This window comes from Eretmochelys imbricata, chromosome 4 (assembly GCF_965152235.1).
Source record: "Eretmochelys imbricata isolate rEreImb1 chromosome 4, rEreImb1.hap1, whole genome shotgun sequence".
Taxonomy (NCBI): Eukaryota; Metazoa; Chordata; order Testudines; family Cheloniidae; genus Eretmochelys; species Eretmochelys imbricata.
Genome location: NC_135575.1, coordinates 73,342,231 through 73,361,165, shown reverse-complemented (window position 1 = coordinate 73,361,165; position 18,935 = coordinate 73,342,231).

Here is an 18,935-nt window from a genome sequence, read left to right as displayed (position 1 = left end):
TTACACCAAGGAGTCCAGATAATTGCCACCCTAGGAAATGGGGTTATGGGCCTGACTAAATTCAGACTATTTTATGGAAAGCACTCTCTAAAGGGAGGGGATTTTCACTCCCAAATGCATTTCATGTGTCATGCCTAAATAACATTTCCTGTTCATAAGAAAATATTTTTCCTGCAATATTTGTAGTTTGCCTTCTAACACAGCTTGGATGTAGGAGTGCATGAATTTCTTCTATTGTATATGACAAGTTAGGGAAAGTTGCTCATTTGCCAATTTAAAATACTGGGATTCTGATCATGCTGTTGAAAGAGTGGAAAAAAGTTGTGAAATGTATTTACAGAGTCATGCAAAACAATCTGCTGATCATCCCTGACTACATGATTATTTTTCAGTGCTCTAAATTGTGGTGGGTGCTGTATAAAGAGACATGAGTTGAAATCCTGACTCCCCTTAAGTCAATGGCAAACTCCCTGTCAAGGTTCCTTCCCCACTTTGAACTCTAGGGTACAGATGTGCGGACTTGCATGAAAGACCCCTAAGCTTATTCTTACTAACTTAGGTTAAAAGCTGCCACCACCAAAGTGTTACACAAAGAACAGGGGAAGTGCCCACTTGGAAATGTCTCCCCGCAAAATATCCCCCCAAGCACTACACCCCCTTTCCTGGGGAAGGCTTGATAAAAATCCTCACCAATTTGTACAGGTGAACACAGTCCCAAACCCTTGGATCTTAAGAACAATGAAAAAACAACCAAGTTCTTAAAAGAGAATTTTAATTAAAGAAAAAGGTAAAAGAATCACCTCTGTAAAATCAGGATGCTAAGTACTTTACAGGATAATCAGATTCAAAACAGAGGATCCCTCTAGGCAAAACCTTAAGTTACAAAAAGACACAAAAACAGGAATATCCATTCCATTCAGCACAGCTTATTTTATCAGCCATTTAAACAAAACAGAATCTAACACATATCTAACTAGATTGCTTACTGACTTTTTGCAGGAGTTCTGACCTGCATTCCTGCTCTGGTCCCAGCAAAAATGTCACACAGACAGAGATACTCTATACATGTACTCCTCTTCCCTGGGTGCAATAAGAAAATGGGAGTATCATCCGCACCTACATGCTAGACAAACAGGGCATAGGACTGTTGCCAACCCTGTTGTAAAATCACACTGCTTTACCACAATATATGTCACATCAACAAAGACTTGCTGATACCTCTAAGGATTAGGATGACAAGCAGTTGGTGCACTGTAGATTGCACAAGAATGGGAATAAGATGAAAGTATCAATCCTTTGACTTTTGGGGGAAATAAATCTCCCCATTCGTGTTTCATTGCCAGCAAGTGAGACATTGACTGAATAAGTCAATTAAAATTAAACTTCAAAACAGTTCTTAGAAATGCCAAAACACCACCACAAAAGATGCCAATCAACAATGAGCCTCATGATCTCTCTTGCATTATAAATATTCAGTAATATCAGAGGGAATTAAAACAGTTTTGTTGCTAAGTAAGACAGGAAGGCTAGAAACTCCGGGCTGCATATTTCTGAGACAAAGTGGAATAATGAAGTTAATGCAATAGAGACCAGATTAGGTTTGCCTCATATTGTAAGCAGTTATAATCTATGATCAGTACAGAAAATGAATTTATAGGTTTGATACATTATATGCTCAGACATTATAAATATTCTATAATTATAATGGGTCATTCATTTAAGGCTCTGAAGCTCCGGTTTAGGGAACTGGGGTTTAAAACCCTTTGTCAGGAGGTAGGAAAGTAAGCCACATGGAATGGTCTGAACCAGGAACAGTTTAGAATTTTTTGCCAGTGAATCCAATTTCCTTCAACTTATTAAGACTTTCCCTCAATCTAAACAAGCCATTGTTTGCAAAGCTTTTATAGGCAAGCTGGGGAAGCATATTTGGAAAACAAAGGACATGTCAATTGTGGGCAACATGAATGAACGCCTCGAAATAACAGCGGTGTCTTGAGATTACATTAAAAGGTATGTGAGCTGGCTGTAAAGCATCCCCATAAAAATGATGCTTCAGCCCCCATTCACCATGTCTGACTGGCTTCCCAAGCTTGAGAAGTTTCATTTTAACTCTTAAATACTACTTTTACACAGCTGGGTAGAGGAAAGAGACACGGGAGAGAAGATTCACATGTAGCTGGAACCTAGCTAGTTAACAATATGGCTCAAAACAAAAGCATCCAGCAGAGGAAGGAAATCTGTTGACAAAATTTCCTAGTCTACAGTCCCACCACTAAGACTTGAAACTTGATAATACAGGACTGGCTGGTTAGCAATGACAACTGTTGAAAAGACTGGCCCACGAGACTATTTCAGCTTCCTTCTGGCCACTGAATCTATGCTGCTACACATGAATTAGGGATGGGAGAAATCAACCAGAAATCATTTCATAGGTGTAAGAACTGCACTCTCTCTATAGAGATGGGCCCATGCCAAATCCCTGAATCCAATGTAGGATCCAAGCTTTGCATCTCAGGCCTATTATAGTAATTGCATATGGTACAAGAGGCCTTGAAGAAGAAAGAGGGAGGTGTTAGTACCAGATAGTAAATATTAACCTTTTTAGTCTTTTACTGCATATTAAAATCATTCTCATTAACTACTCTTTCAGAATTTTTTACAATATTAACAATGAACATGTCTGAGTTCTAAGGCCCAGAGCATTGGTTCTTAACCTGCGAGTGACCTGTATTCAGGAATTTAATGTGATTGAGTGTTGAGATATAGCTAATTATCTCAGCATCTCAGGTCTGAGGGAATCCAGGGAAAAGACCCCCTCAAACAAATAAATGATGTCTCTGCAGAAGCATGTTATAAACAGAACTAGGTGATTGATAAGAAACACTTGTTAATGCAGGTGGGTTCTGTAATGGATGAAATAATGAGCCATTGAAAGGTGTTTAAATCATAACGTGTTGGTTATCACAGCTTTTAGTAATAAGAATGGAATTAGAGATTCCTTTTTGCTCAATCAGGTAAACGGAGGATCATAAAAAATTATGACTTAGGAAAACAGAACACAAACTTAGATGGGGAAAACTCTTTTCCCCATTTTTCACATAAAAATGCATGTGTTACCCCCTATAAAAGAGAAGTCTCAGAAGTCAGGGTGGGGAATGCAGAGTGCCAGCATCCTGCTGTCTATGTCTACACTGCAGTTAGATACCATGGTTTACCTAAGATAGCCAGGCGGTTGCTTTTCCGCCAGAATGCCCAGTCAAAAAGGGACCTTTGCAGCTCTGGTCAGCAGAGCTGACCAGGCCACGAAAAGTCCAGTTGGCCACGGCAGCCACCTCCACGTAACTCCTGGCAGCAGCTAGCATATCCCTTTGGCTCTAGGTGCAGGGGCGGCCAGGGGGGTGGCTCCACACACTGCCCCTGCCTGCACCACAGGTGCCACCCCGAGTGTCAGCTCCACAGCACCCATTGGCCGGGAACCTGAGAAGCGCCACCTGGAGTGTGCACCCCAAATCCCCTCCTACACCCCTATCTCCTGCCCCAACCCTGAGCCCCCCCCGCACCCCAACTCCCTCCCAGATCCTGCAACCCCTCCTGCACCCCAAACCCCTCACCCCCAGAGTTCTCACCCCCTCCTTCACCCCAACCTGGTGAAAATGAGTGAGAGAGCTAGGGTGGGGGGGGGTGTGCAGTGAGTGGGGGCAGGGCAAGGGTGTTCAGTTTTCTGCACTCAGAAAGTTGGCAACCCTAGGCTTCTCCAATTACAGGGCTGTTTAAATGCAGTGCAGACAGTTGGGCTCAGGCTGCAGCCTCAGCCTTGGGACCTTCCCATCTTGTAGGGTCCTAGAGCCCAGGCTCCAGACCAGACTAAGCCCAGTAGTCCACACTGCAGTTAAACCCCTCTGCAGCCCAAGTAGCCACTAGGCCAGCTGCGGGTATCTAATTGTAGTATAGATATAGCCAAAGGCCAGCTCCTTACCAGACACTGCGGGTGGTAGTACAGCTATTCTTTCTGTATAGTGATGTATTAATCTGATTGATAATCTTGGATTAAATAATTCCATTTGAGCCTGTTAAATTCTGAGGCTTGCAGAAGAGAGGCCTGACAGAGCTAGGTAGAGTGGCATACAATAGAGACTGACCTATCAGGATCAGTATCCATCAGATCCAGCATCCTGTGATCAACAGTTATCAGTGCTTGATACTTGAGAGCCAGCATAAAATATACAAGGGAAGGAGTAGAGAATTTATTCCTCACCCCAAATTGAAATCACTTCAACTATAAAGAATGTGTAGTGGTAGTTCTTTGCATTTGTAGCCTAACTATAAATACAGACACTACCCTAATCTGTACCTTGTCAAATTCACTCCTAGGCAGAGGGCCAGCACAAAGCTTAAACTCTCAGAGTAGCCCAGAAGAGTTTTGAAAACCCCAAAAAGTTAAGGAATTTTATCCAGTTTACCTTTTCATGAGTTACAGGTCAATGTCATATTTATTGAGAGGACCATAGAGGTTGTATACACTAGTCTGGGGCTGGCAAATCTGAATAGAGTGCAGCCAACAATCATGTGAGAACGTGTTAATGAGAGTACAGTAGTCCAGTCTAGAGAACTGAAGAAACCAAACCCAACCTCTCTCATATTGCTTAGACCATAAAAAAAATAAAGACAACTAAGATGGCCACTACCAGCTACAGTGATGTTAATAGCAAAAGAACAGAAGGGGGCAAGTTGTTCATGGAAAACTTAAAACCTCTGTCAAAGTAATAGCTTCTTGGGTGAATTTTCACATAATTCCTTAGGAATTTACTAGGAAAGTTTCCAGACTCAAGGATATCCTGGTGGGAGCAGAGATGAGAGCTGGTCAAAAAAAAAAAAAAGGGGTGGGGGAGGAGATTGGGGAAGCCATTTTCCACTGGAAAAAAAATAAGTGTTGAAGTCAAAATGCATTGTGAAATCATGTTGATTTTGGTGACATTTTATTCCAGATGTAAAAAGTAAGGAATTCCAACAACAAACATCAAAATGACTTAACACTGTAGGACGTTTTAAGTTTTGCTTTGAAATGAAGTCATTTATTTTGTATATTATAATTTTTTTAAAGTTGAAGTCTAACTATGTCATTTCAACTTTTCAAAATGAACCCCCCCAAAAAGATTTAAACTTTCCTTCAGAGAATTTCTAAGGTTTCAGGTTTTGTTCCAATTCTAATCCACATTTTGAAATCCTCTGTGAAACACCATTTCCATCCTCTGCACAGCTTTAGAAAGTAGCAACAGTTAACCTAGACATCTACATAGCAGTTAAACACCTGCAACTGACCTGGTCAACTGACTTGGCTTGCAGGACTGTAAAATTGCAGTGTAGCTGTTCAGGCCTGGGCTGGAGTCCAAACTCTGGGATCTCACAAGGGGGAGAAAAAACTCAAGCCCAGGCTCCAACCCAAGCCAGAACAACTACACAGAAGTTTTACAGACCTGCAGCTGTGCCTGAGTCAGCAGCTCTGAGCCAGCAGCTCTTGTGCCATGGTCATTTATTCCAGTGTAGATGTGCCCCTAGTGGACTGCAAGGTTATTACATGCTTTACAAGATCTGGTCAACCTGCTCACAAGATGTGATTGGGCTACACTGAGATACTATAGCTGGCAGATTACTCTCTCTGCCAGATATTTGATGTAACAGTACCACAGAGCCTGCTGACCATCTCTAGCAGGTTGCATCTGCCCCACTTCTATCAAAATAGGAAGCGGAGGCGGGGTTTGGGGGGAGGACAACAATAAACCCATCATTGCCACAGTTATGATGAAAGCCTTGTCTGTGCAGGAAGTTTAATACAATCAGTTTTTAAACTGATTAAACCAGTGCCAACTCCTACATGGAAGCAATCAAATTACAACAGACATATCCATTTATCTTAAATTTATAAATTAAGAAACATCCTGCATATATCCTTCCTGTTTAGCTTTTAGAGGGGTAGGGTCAAGACACAAGCATACATTCTTTCAGAGCTGGAGGAAGAAGTTTTGAAAAGGTCAGCCTCTTATTTTTGTGACAGCAAAAGTTTTCCCACACAAAGTTCAGTTACAAATTCAAATCTCAGAATTTGCACCTCCTACCACCGGTTTTCCTGTGTAATGTGGGTCATTAGAGGCTCAGCTCCTCAGATTTGTAACTGCAGATTTTGTGAGCACAAATTATATTTGTTACACGGGAAACTTGGCCTCTGAACTCATACCACCATACTGTTCTCCACATTGTTATAGTGCACTTTCTGAAGAAACTTGCAGCTTTCTAAACAGGAAAATTCCCCAAGGGAAGAGTTATTAGAATACTAGAGGAATGGATTTTCAACAAAGGTTATTTATTTAAATTCACTGAAGGAGGAGGGAGAAAATCCTATTAGCTAGCTCACAACTTATAAGACTTCAAAAAGGGATCCTTTGAAGTTTAGGAAAGGCCTTTGAAGTGACCAAATATGTAAAGGGAAGTTTAAAGAATGTGTAGTGCAGGATGCCAAAAGATCCATAGAGAATTTCTATAAATTGAAAGATACAATGGTAACTGCATTGAACAAGTGGCATTCTACCAAGCATGTAAAATTAGCACTTGACACCTCCACAATCAGAGTAAACTATAACCAAGTGTTGTGAGTTTCTAACAGGGACGGACCCTTTCAGGAGTTAGGAAGCTGGACAGAGCACCTGCTTTCCAGAGCTAAGGATGATCAGGCTGAGCTAGGCACTGCTTTTGATCGGTTCAGTTACAGATTTTGAAAACTCTGGAATTAAGTCTCAGAGCCCATAGTTTTGGGTTTTTCTATAATCAGAGTCTAAAGGGATGCTCTTTTGAATGCTCTTCTGTGGATTTTATGGTTTTCCACTGTATTTCCTTGAATGGGAAAGATTCTCTTCAAATGCAAGTCTAGGACTGAACAGGATTCAAGACACTCATGTGAGAGCCAAAAGCTAAGTTATAGAAAGCTGGTAAGACTTTTTTGGTTGACCACCTGATATCTACCCACATCCTCAAAGGTTCTGGACCAATATTACATATGGAAAGAAGTATGTATCAGTGTGTTTTATAAGTTTTATTAAGACTATTTAAACACAGTCAAGCTATTGTGAATATTAAATGAATATGTGAAGCAAAATCAGTCTCAAGATTGGACTGGAATTGAATGATCAGTTAGCTCAATAAATTAAATGATTACAACCCCTTCTGAATTCCAAGAAGGGATCAAAAGAGATGGCTATCCATTTGGTGGTTGTCCCAAACTAAAGAATTTTACCAAAGTTAATCAGATCTAGCGTTAGGAGTTGGCTAAATATTTTGCTACTGAAGCCAAGCTGCCTTAACCACAACCTCAGAGCCAACCTCCTTAGAATTAAATTCTTGTGTGGTGGCCAACTGTTTCTTTTCTCCCTACTCCGCAGAGGTGATAGAATACAGATTAACAATTTACTTGGATATGCAGAAACTTGACAACCTCTATGTACCCAAGTTTACGTTTCTTAGTACTTAAAAACAGAGCACAGTCTAATCAGCATCTCGGAGATATTCAGGCCTATTTAAGTGGAGGGAACTTTTGTTTCTGAACTTTATGGATGTCCATACACAGACACACAAAGTTTAGGGTGTGAAGAGATAAAAACTGGGATATCTCCCAGCTAACAAGACAAAAATAGAAAGAGGAAAAATAAAGGTAAGGTGTTTGTGAACTCTTCAGCTGTCAGCCTTCTGGACTCTCATAGCGCAAGAGCTGGAACCTCAGACAAGGAGCCAAAAGGTGATGTTCTTCTGGCACAGTGTGTCTCATTATCAGGCCTTCTTTGCAGGGAAACCGGTCAAATGCTTGCTTAGCCTATATCTTGACTTACTCTCCCCAAGGTGGCTGGACTTTACAGACTTTGGAACAATGCTCTTCTCTCAGGTGACTTATTGACCTGAAAAGTGAAGGTTTCTCAGTTATACACTTTATTCTTATTATTGTTTGCTAACTTTGCTTATTCTACCTTGTTGTGCCTCCCTCCAAAGTCTTCAGACAATATCAGCCACAAGGCCTACCTGGGAGTGATGCCACTTGGTCCACTCAGGTTTGAGTTAGGTCATCCTTAACTAGTATCACTTTTAGGGTAAGCCTCACTTTAAAAATTTCTCAAATAGGCTTTCATATGCAAAACACTGAGTAACTCTGTGACACCTCCCCCACCCCACAAAAATTACAGACAGAACATGTGACCATTAAGGACGCTGACATTGTTTTATTCAGGTGCAAAGGTCTTCACATGACAGGAGGTCACCAATTTATGGCAAGTTTGACACAACAATCCTAAAAGACCCTATAACCTGTTACTTGACATTCATCCATCAGTCTTAAGATGTCTAAACTCACTTTTTTTCACTGTTATCCCTCTCACCAACAAAACAATTTACAGTCCTCTTTCTAATTTGGAACTGGGCTACAAGTCAAACAGCTTATCTTTAGAAATTTTCATCTTGATAGAGGTAAGTAATCAAGATGAAGCCTATTTAAGAAAGAAAAATTGTATTCCCATATATGCTATTGCTCTCACGCTCACCATCAAGGCATCCCCCTCAGCTTGCACTTGTGCCCATTGGATTCCTGCTGTCCATGACTCTGGTTCCAAATGAGACCCTGATGACTGTTTGGATGGGATGTCTCATTTCTTCTCGCTAAATCTTAGCCATCAGGAGTACCCTGAACCATATTCATGGCACCTCTTTAAAGTGGTGCTCAACTCCAAAGCCATCTCAGATCCAGAGCTTTTCTGAACCTTTGAGCGCTCTGGCATCAAGCTGCCAAGCCTCACAAAAGTATTCAGAGAACTTCGACGTGTCAAGGAGGCTGACAGTGTGGAAAGACCACAGCACTTCTGCCATTAGAATCATAGATTTGTAGGACTGGAAGGGACCTCAAGAGGTCTTCTACTCTAAATGATGGAGACTGCACAACTTCCCTCAGCAATTTATTCCAGTGCTTAACCATCCTGACAGTTTGGACATTAGGAAAAAATCTTCCTACCTAAACTGTCCTGGCTGAAATTTAAACCCATTGCTTCTTCTCCTATCCTGAGAAGTTAAGAACTATTTTTCTCCCTCTTCCTTGTAACAACCTTTTATATACTTGAAAACTGTTCTCATGTCCCCCTCTCAGTCTTCTCTTTTCCAGATTAAACAAACCAATCTTCCCTCATAGGTCATGTTTTCTAGATCTTTAATCATTTTTGGTTGCTCTTCTCTGGATTTTCTCCAGCTTATTCACATCTTTCCTGAAATATGGCACCCAAAACTGAACACAATACTCCAGTTGAGGCCTAATTAGCTCAGAGTAGAGCAGGAGAATAACTTCCGGTGTTTTGCTTACAACTCTCCTGCTTATACATCCCAGAATGAGGTTTGCTTTTTTTGCAACCGTGTTAAACTGACACTCTGTACCTTGGGGAGAACACCCTGCACCCTCATGTTCATCCTTCTAATGTGATTGTGTGTATCAAATGCAAAGTTTGTCAGGCCGGGTGTCTTCGGAAGGCTCATGATGCCCTGAGCATTGTTGTTATAGTAATATTATAGGTTGTAATTTCATGTATAAAGTTTGAGGCTGAAAATGTGTCTTCATGGCTTAAAACAAGCCCAGGCAAAATTCTGCAGGAGCAGAGGGGCAGTTCACACCTCATCGGGGCATGTATGACCAACCCAGCCCAGCCTCACAGGAACAAAGGACACTGGCTTAGGCAGCAACAAAGGATCTGTTGGACCCTCAAGTGAGTCACCCCCACCCCCTTCCCTTGGTCAGTTTTGGGACTACAATGAGGTAATGCTCACCTGACTCTGAAGGGGGGTGGGAAGCCAAGAGGGAAGAAAAGACATGATAAAAGGGAGAGATGTTTGACATGCTCTCACTCTCTCTCTCTTCCACCTCCATCTACAGACACCACCACCAACCAACTGAAGTGCTGATCAAAGGGGAGAGCCTGGCTGAAGGGCAACCAGCCAGCCTGTGGTGAGAAGCATCTAAGTTTGTAAGGGCACTGAAAGTATTAAGATCAGCTTAGAATGAGTTTTGCTTTTATTTCATTTGACCAAATCTGACTTGTGGTGTTTTGACTTATAATCACTTAAAATCTTTATAGTTAATAAAATGTGTTTGTTCACTCTGACGAAATGCATTTGGTTTGAAGTGTGTCAGAGACTCCCCTTGGGATAACAAGCCTGGTACATATCCATTTCTTTGTTAAACTGACAAACTCATACAAGCTTGCAGTGTCCAGCGGACATAAGTGGACACTGCAAGACTGAGGTTCCTAGGGTTGTGTCTGGGACTGGAGACATTGGCTAGTGTCATTCGGTTGCATAATCCAAGCAGCAGCTGGCCAAAAGTGCTCACTCACGTAGCTGGGAGCAGCTTATATGCTAGAGGCTGTGCATGAACAGCCCGGGAGCGGGGGTTCTCACAGCAGAGCAGGGTAAGGCTGGCTCCCAGAGTCAAGGATTGGAGTGACCTAGTAGATCACTGGTCCCGATAACACCAGGGGAATGTCACATACATTGTTGACTAATATTTAGCTTGTGATCCACTATGATCCCCAGATCCCTTTCTGCAGTACTCCTTCCTAGGCAGTCATTTCCCATTTTGTCTGTGTGCAACTAATTGTTCCTTCGTAAGTGGAGTACTTTGCATTTGTCCTTATTGAATTTAATTCTATTTACTTCAGACCACTTCTCCAGTTTGTCCAGATCATTTTGAATTTTAATTCTATCCTCTGAAGCACTTGCAACCCCCCTCCCAACTTGATACTGTCCACAAACTTTCTAAGTGTACTCTCTATGCCATTGTCTAAATCATTGATGAAGATATTTAACAGAACCCAGACCCTATCCTTATGGGACCCCACTTACTTCCAGCTTGACTATGAACCTCTGTTAAGTGGCTGGAAAACCATTCTCAGAGAGAAGTTATGCACCCACCTTACAGTGACTCCATGTAGGTTGTATTTCCATGGATGGGTTTATGAAAATGTCATGCAAGATCTTATCAAAACCCTTCCTAAAGTCAAGATATGCCACACCTACCACTTGCCCTCATCCATAAGGCTTGTCACCTGGTCAAAGAAAGCTATTAGGTTGGTTTGGCATGATTTGTTCTTGACAAATCCATGCTGACTGTCACTTATCACCTTATCTTCTATGTGTCTGCAAATAGATTGCTTAATTATTCATTCCATTATTTTTCCAGGTACTGAAGTTAGACTGGACTGTAATTCTCTGGGTTGTCCTTATTCCTTTTTATAGATGGGTACTATATTTGCCCCCTTTCCAGTTCTCTGGAATGTTCTCAGTCTTCCATGACTTTTCAAAGATAATCATTAACAGCTCAGCTCCTTGAGTATTCCATTAGGAAAGGCTTCAGATGGTTCTGATATACTCTGAGACTGTTTGGGAAAGGCTGCACAGATGGAAAATGAGGTCTTTTCAGCCTTGGTGAGGGGCAAATATCCTGGTCTATGACTGATGTTCTCTTGTCAAAGGAAGTGAAATATTACAAGCCTGAGCACTGAAGATCCACCAACAGAGATCCAATATGGCATCTCAGGGGATGCCAGAGAGAAGCATACATAAATTAGACATGCCGCAGCCTAGTTACCGTGATCTATTACATAGCTTGTGGTAAAGTGGGTGAACTTAGACACTCTCCCCAAGTTAGAAAGATTCTGCCAGTTCTGGAGGTATTAACTTTAAAATGAGAAAATCCATTAAAAACTGATGAAAGTTTTATGGTCACCCCCTGTATCACAGGATGTGTTCATGAAATAGTCACAGAGTTAAAAAACAAAATTTCCCAAGTTGCAAGAACAGGTGGCAAAACATTTATACTTAATATCTACATTACTATGGACCTAAACTTTAATTCGCTGTATTTTAATACATTTATGTCAATGATATTTAACAAGTAGCTTTTGAGTTTTGATAGACAAAAAAAAAGTTACCTTTTACACAACTTTCCCAAACAGGTTGGCAGTTCTGTGCTAAAAAAAAAAAAAAGAGGCACAGAAGTGTTTACAAGGCCCTGTGTCAGTGAGTAAGAAACAACTTTCCCAAGTCAAAGGACAATGGGTCCTAAGTTATGGCCAGCAAAGTGGCAAGCCCAAACAGTAAAAAAAGCCATTCATGGGCCCTGATTTTTGATGCAAATAAGCATGGGTGGAGGGGGGGTATTTGAAACAGTTTTGGTGGAGTCATCTTCTGTTATTTCCCTATTATTTCTTGCTGCAGGGGACAAAACAAAAAACACATGGCGTTCTCGATGTAAGAAAGAAAGAAGGGCCCCCCAAAGTACACAAAAGTGCACCAGATTGACCCAACTTGACCAGGATTGGACAATGCAGTTGGGATGCAAAACCTAGGATTCGCTCAGAAGATATCCAGGAAGGTCCTGCGGGATGTTACCAACTTGAATTTCAACCTTAACAGGTCAGCTATATTGACGGGCAGAGGAGGGAAGTGTGCTTTTCCTGGGTGACCACACCCTCCAGACAGTTGGCACTTACTCTCCCAGTCTTCCCAAGGAAAGTGGAGACAGACATCACAGATCAACCAGTTGACTGAAGAACCCCACCCTCTAATGACATAGTACCTGAGCCAAAAGACATTGATTGGTTCCCCAAACTGCAGTTCCTGATTGACTTTGAAACTCCAGAGACCAAGCAAGCCACAGACCAGATCCTTTTTCTTTTACTGAGTAACTAATTTGTTTCCCCTAAAAGAATAACTGTGCAGGAAGGCCTGTCAGGAAAAACAGGATATCCTATAATGGCATGTGCCTATAAGCACATGGTACAAATTACCACGGCTTATCAAGTCACTAGGTTCAAAGCAAATTGGACCACAGATTACTAGAGTTCAGCCTAGGTATGTAAAGATTCTAACCATAATCCATTATCTCCACCAGTATAAACTAAAAAGTAAACTATATAGAAATAGAAAGACTGAGTGAGCCATTCAGTTGTTGATATTATATTTGTTTTGTGATTTGATTAAATCATTACATGAGCACAGTCAATCAATTTTAAGTACAAATTAAAGTTTGGTTAAGGAAAAAAGGAAGATTTATCAGCTCCGTGGATTTATTAATTTGATTCACATTATAACCTCAATCTCATTTTCATATTGTTTAGGATTTTAGTCAAGTTTAATTATTTAGTCATAGTAGTTTATGCTCTTAAATAACAGATAAAAACACAAACTGGCTTTCTTTGATCAAACAATAAGGTGAAAAAACAACCTTGAAGGGACTTTAATTAAACATTAATAATCATTTAAGTTGGTCCTAAAACTTCTATTGCTACAAGAATTACTATTAATAGAAACAAAACTGCAAAGATCATGTACATGCAAAGAGCAGATTTGATTTTGGCCACTGGAAGCCCACAGCCTTATGAATGCAACTACTGTGTGACAGTTAAGGTCACAGCATGGGACGCTTTATAAGCGTTAAACATACAGTGTTCCATTCTGCCACCCCAGCCACACAACAGAAAATAGCAGGAATAACACAACCATGTTAGAGTAAAACACATGGCCTGGTAATCCTGACAAATTAAGTAACTAAAGATGGCTACTAAAGCATTTAAACCATGCACTGTCCCTCATCTCTTAGAGATCAGCAACAATTTCTTCCTTACAAGCTTGTCACCATGTAACATGCCAAAAGCCATTAATGAAAATATCACTTCTATAATAACATACAGATTCCAGAAATAAGCAAAAGAAATAGTGTCAAATGTAATTCTGTGGATAATGCTTTCCATATTTAGAGAGAATGTTCTAGAATTCAACTTGCTAAATATTGATCTTAAATGGTAAGCTAACAGTTTCCTCTTCTAGTCTCAAAAGAGCATTTAAACCGACCTTAACGCTGATATCTTCAATTTAAAAAAATAAAGGCATTCAAACATAGCTATCAAAATTGACATGTGCTGTAAGCAGTCCCACTAACTACCATAGCACCCCCTAGTTTCAGATTGTGGTGTTGCCAGGGTTTTCCTCTCCAGTACCCCTTTTGTCTACTAATCTGGTTCTGCAGTGGTCCCCTCTGCTCAGGTCATACTTAAAGTTCAGCCCACCTTCTGGAGCCAGTTCCCAGCCCCTTCTGAGCTACCTTAGGCTCTTTCTCTGCTCTTTCCTAGAGTGCCAACTGCCAAGCTGCTTTCCTGGAGTCCCTGTCAGTCTACCATTTATTGGCTGAAGTTCCCTGCTCTCTGCATCTACTCCTAGTACTGCAGACTACTTTGCTCCTTCTCAATTCCTTCTCCCCAGAGGTGCTTTTCCCTAGCAGGTTCCCACTGTCTCCCCTCCCAGGGGACATTGGCAGCTTCTCCCAGGGACCTCTCTCCTTCAGAGGCTCCCATGGGTGATGCAAGAGATTTTTCAGCCACTCTGTGTGGAAACAGCACCAGAAACACTGTCCAGCATTAAAAAGTACTGAACGTGCTGTTCAGCATGAAGAGTGCTGATATGTCACCATTAGCTGAAACAGGGAAACATGAATATTTGGGCTTGCTTGAATCAGTTACATTGGAGTGCTGACAGTGAAGCACAATGTTAAGGAACATATAAGTATAATTCGTTGGTAATTATAAGGATTTAAATAGTTAATAAAGATGGTTTTAAGCAGTTAAGGCTAGGGAAAACAAGATGATGGTTGCAAGAAATCATAGCTGGAAAAACAAAATGGAGACTTTAGAATGATCTGGCCAATGGCAAGCAGGCAGGTTGGATGAAATAAAGGTCACTCCAAAACCTGAAGGGAGGGGTCACTTAGACAGAACATAGGCCTTCAAACAGGTCTGGCTTCTAAACGGGTTTTCAATCATATCCAGCTTTGATTGACAGATAGAGGGCTTGAAGCTGATTGGCTGATGATAGGGCTTGAAGAAACAACCAATCAGATGAGATCAAAATCTCTATACAAGGTGAAGAGCTGACATGCTTTAGTTAGTTCATCAGTGAGTGCCAGTGGAAAGTACTGGTGTGAGAGAGGACAAAGATGATCAAGAAGAAGCCAACAAAAAGAGCAGAATGAAATCACTGAAGAAGGCAACCAAACAGCTGGCAACAGAATATAAATACTACAGGAAAAGCAAGCATGGTGATTTCAAGAAAAACCCTAAGCTGGAATGAGTGATTGTGTCTGCATGGGATCATAAAGCTGGATGATTGTGTATGTGTGTGTTTGTTATTATCGGCACAGTCTTTAATGTTTAAGAACTTGCTGTAAGCATCCTGTTTGTGACTGGCCACTGCTTACAGAATGAAACCACTTAAAGCTATTTTCTAATTGTAGGATATTGCAATTTTGGGTACTTGAACATACGTCTACGCAAATAGAATTTCATGCCTAAGAAAATGTGTGGTTTAATTTTTTAATATATGTTGTAAAGCTGCTGTGTTTTCATAATATTTTAATGTGTTTTAGATTTATTGTATTCAGAAATATTGTGCTAAATAAAGGTTATTTGTTTTTGAAGAATTACTGCCTGAGGGTCAATCCTTTGAGCAGAAGGCTGTATCCGTGTCCTCCCAAGGGTTAAGAGTTAGTCTGTTCTGGGGAGTTTTCCACAAGTTGGAGGGAAACTCTCTAATAAAACCCTGGCAATTCCTTTAGGACTGGCCACCTCCTGTTACCTACTAAAGCAGACAAAAAAAATGACAGTTGGTTTACTGGTATAGGCAGGCCATTATAGGGATGCCATAGACCATATTTTGGGGTAACATGGGAGCCTAAACTGTTCTCGGTGGTTCTTATCACATCTTCCAATGACTTTTTATTCCAAGGCCCTGATGCCCACCATGCTGACACCTGTTCCCATTAGCCCTTTCCCCCTTTGGCTGGCAAGCAGTTAATTATGGTTAATTATGGCTTAATTATGGTTAATTAAGTGTGGATAGCCCCCTTTCCCCTGTGACGTGCACATTTACTCTACAGTCACTCTACTCAACGTGTTAATCACTGTTCCTGAGAAAAGCAGTGTGGGCAGTTCAGACTCTGTGGCATCTGGTAGAACATTGTTTACCTTTGGTAGGTAGAAATATACTCACTTTACAGGAGGGACAACTGAAGTGCAAACATCCCATTTTCAAAAGTGCTTAAGTCAGGAGCTGAGGTCCCATTGAAAGGGCTCCTAAATGCCAAAGTCACTTAGGAAAAATGGGACTTAGGCACTTTTGAAAATTCTACCCATCAGTGCCTTACCCAAGGATACATTGTAGGTCTGTTAGAAGTGGAAACAGAAATCAAGAATCATAGATTCCACCCTTGAACCCGAGGCTTGTTCTGTAATAGTCTGCTATACTTGACTGTTTATATTTGTCCCATTCTGTCTAATGGTCAGTAGGGAATGCTACATGAGTTAATAGAGGTAGTGCTCACTGAACCAAAACCTCATTGCTTTAGGTATGGACACCCTTGATCTTCGGCTTGGTCTGCTGATGTGCTGAACTGGAGAATCTTGTTACTATATCCATTCTTAAGTCAGTCTCTTGATTTTATTGATAATGCAAAATATATATGATAATTAATGATAGAGGACTGCTAGGATATTCCTCTAGCTTTCTCTCCCAAAAGAAAGTCTTTGAAAACCTGAGGTGAAAACCCAGCCCCAATCAAGTCAATGCAAAACTCCCATTGACTTCAATAGGGCCAGGACTTCACCCTTAATTTCTTAAGCATCCACTAAGTTAGTTATTTACTAGTCAGGTGTATCAGCAAATAATTGTGAGGCCACATGAAGTTCTTTTAAGATAGGAGAATGAATCCTGTCAGTTTTACACAGCTTCTCTAGCAAATTCCCCCATTAAACACAGGTATAATTCCCACCATTAAAATGTAAATAAAGTCTTCAAGTGTTAAAACGAACACACACTCCCCGAAAGTGAGAGAATGTCAAAGGTAACAAATTTAAAACATGGGATTCAGCCCTTGCCATTTCCCTAGGAATATGAGGGAAGAAACTCTTAAAGGAGAAGTTTCCAATTCCCTATTGTAGCAGATGAGGAATCTTAACTGAAGAGTTGTTCTAAAAGTTCACTAATTAATATGGTTGTTAGTGTACATAACTGCTCACAAGTGGGAGAAGGGGGGTCACAATCTAACTCTTAGAAAGCATTTTTGTTTTGCCTTGTATTTCGACACTGCACCATTATAGGTTCTCAACAAACAAAAAAGACTTTTCAGTATGTTGTGGAAGAGAGGGAAAAACCCATACATGTCCGGGGGAGGGGGTGGGGGTGGGGGGAGATAGGATAAATAAAAAACCCAAACATATCCCATGTAAGAGTATCAGTCTGGCCTTAACCCCTGTGACAAAGCTCTGTCCCTGCCTCCGTGGGTCCCACGTTTCCTGGTGGATTTCGCTAGCCTCAGAGGCTCACTGTGACCCTCCACATAACCCTTCTTTCTCGAGAGACAAGGGTCACAGTCTACTGAGCCATTTTCATCCTAAGCCAGCATGGGAGGTGAGAAGAAGTTATCCTTCCTTGCACAGTCTCTGTTGTCTCCCAGTCCCAGTGATTAATCAGGGGCCAAAGGTGGGGGGGGAGGGAGAGCCCAGGCCCACCCTCTACTCCGGGCTCCTGCCCAGGGACCCTAATAGTATCAGCTATGGTAGCTGACCTTTTAGAAACATGACATGTACAATTCCCTGGGCTACTTCCCCCACAGCAGCCCTCACTTCCTCAAGCTCCACTTCACCCTTACCTCAGGGCCTCCTTCCTTGTGCCTGATATGGTGTGTACTACTCAGCCTCTCCAACAGCGCAACTTCCTCCCACAGCTCCTGACATGCACACCCACCTGACTGACTGAGAGGCTTTTAACTAGTTTCAGCCAGCCCCTCATTGGCTTCAGGTGTCCCAATCAACCTAGCATTCTCCCTGCCTTCTGGAAAGTTCTTAATTGGCCCCAGGTGTCTTAATTGACCTGGAGCAGCTTCCATTTCACTTAACCTGGTACCAGGGATTTGTTTAGCCTGGAGCTAATATATCGATCTCCCACTACTTTTCTATAGCCATCTGGCCTTGCCCCGTCACATCCCTTATACCATGAGTAGGCCCTTTGAAGTCAGTTTGGCCCACAATTAAAAATTATTACGAAGGACACATTAAACACTTCACTACGTTCTAGTGTTTAAGAAGTGTCAGTGAAATGGAAACATTCTATAACAAGCTGTATTAATGCTCTTGGGAGTTCTGTATTTTTCTTTCCTTTCTGTTTTGTGCAAAGGGTAGTGTAAGGTATTACTAATAAAGTTTAAAAGGTAACTTGGTCTTTAGGCATTTGTTGCACCTCTTTCTCTCCTTCCATCCTCCTCTGTATTCTACTGTTCGTGTGTTTATAGATTTATACTTTTTATCTGTACACTACCCCTCTGTGTAGATATTCAACACACAAAAAGCTTCAGGCCACAACATGTCAGTGGCTCACCTCATCTGGTGTTCTGCCTTCAGGAGTGGCTTACACCCAAGGCTCCAAAGAAGCTGGAAAAAACCCACACAATGCAATACAGGAAGGTAAGATGCTTCACTGTGCCATCTAGTTATCCTGCCCTGAGAACCATTTTAATTTCTGCATACACTTATGCAACTGAAGTCTTATTTGTATCAATATCTGCCTTTTTAACCTTCCTAATTATATATCACTGAAGTTCCATAGGTTAACCACTGAGCTTTAAAAAGCCCTTCCTTTTCATTCATTTTAAATTTATTACCTTTTAACATGAATGTAAACAAACAGGGAGAGAAACAATAGCAACTGCAGAGCACAGAGTATTTGAAGAATGCTAAGCTATCATTAGAGTGCTGTTCATAGACTATATGATACAGTCAACTTCATCATTCTTAGTGAAAGTGTGATTGCTTCCTCTG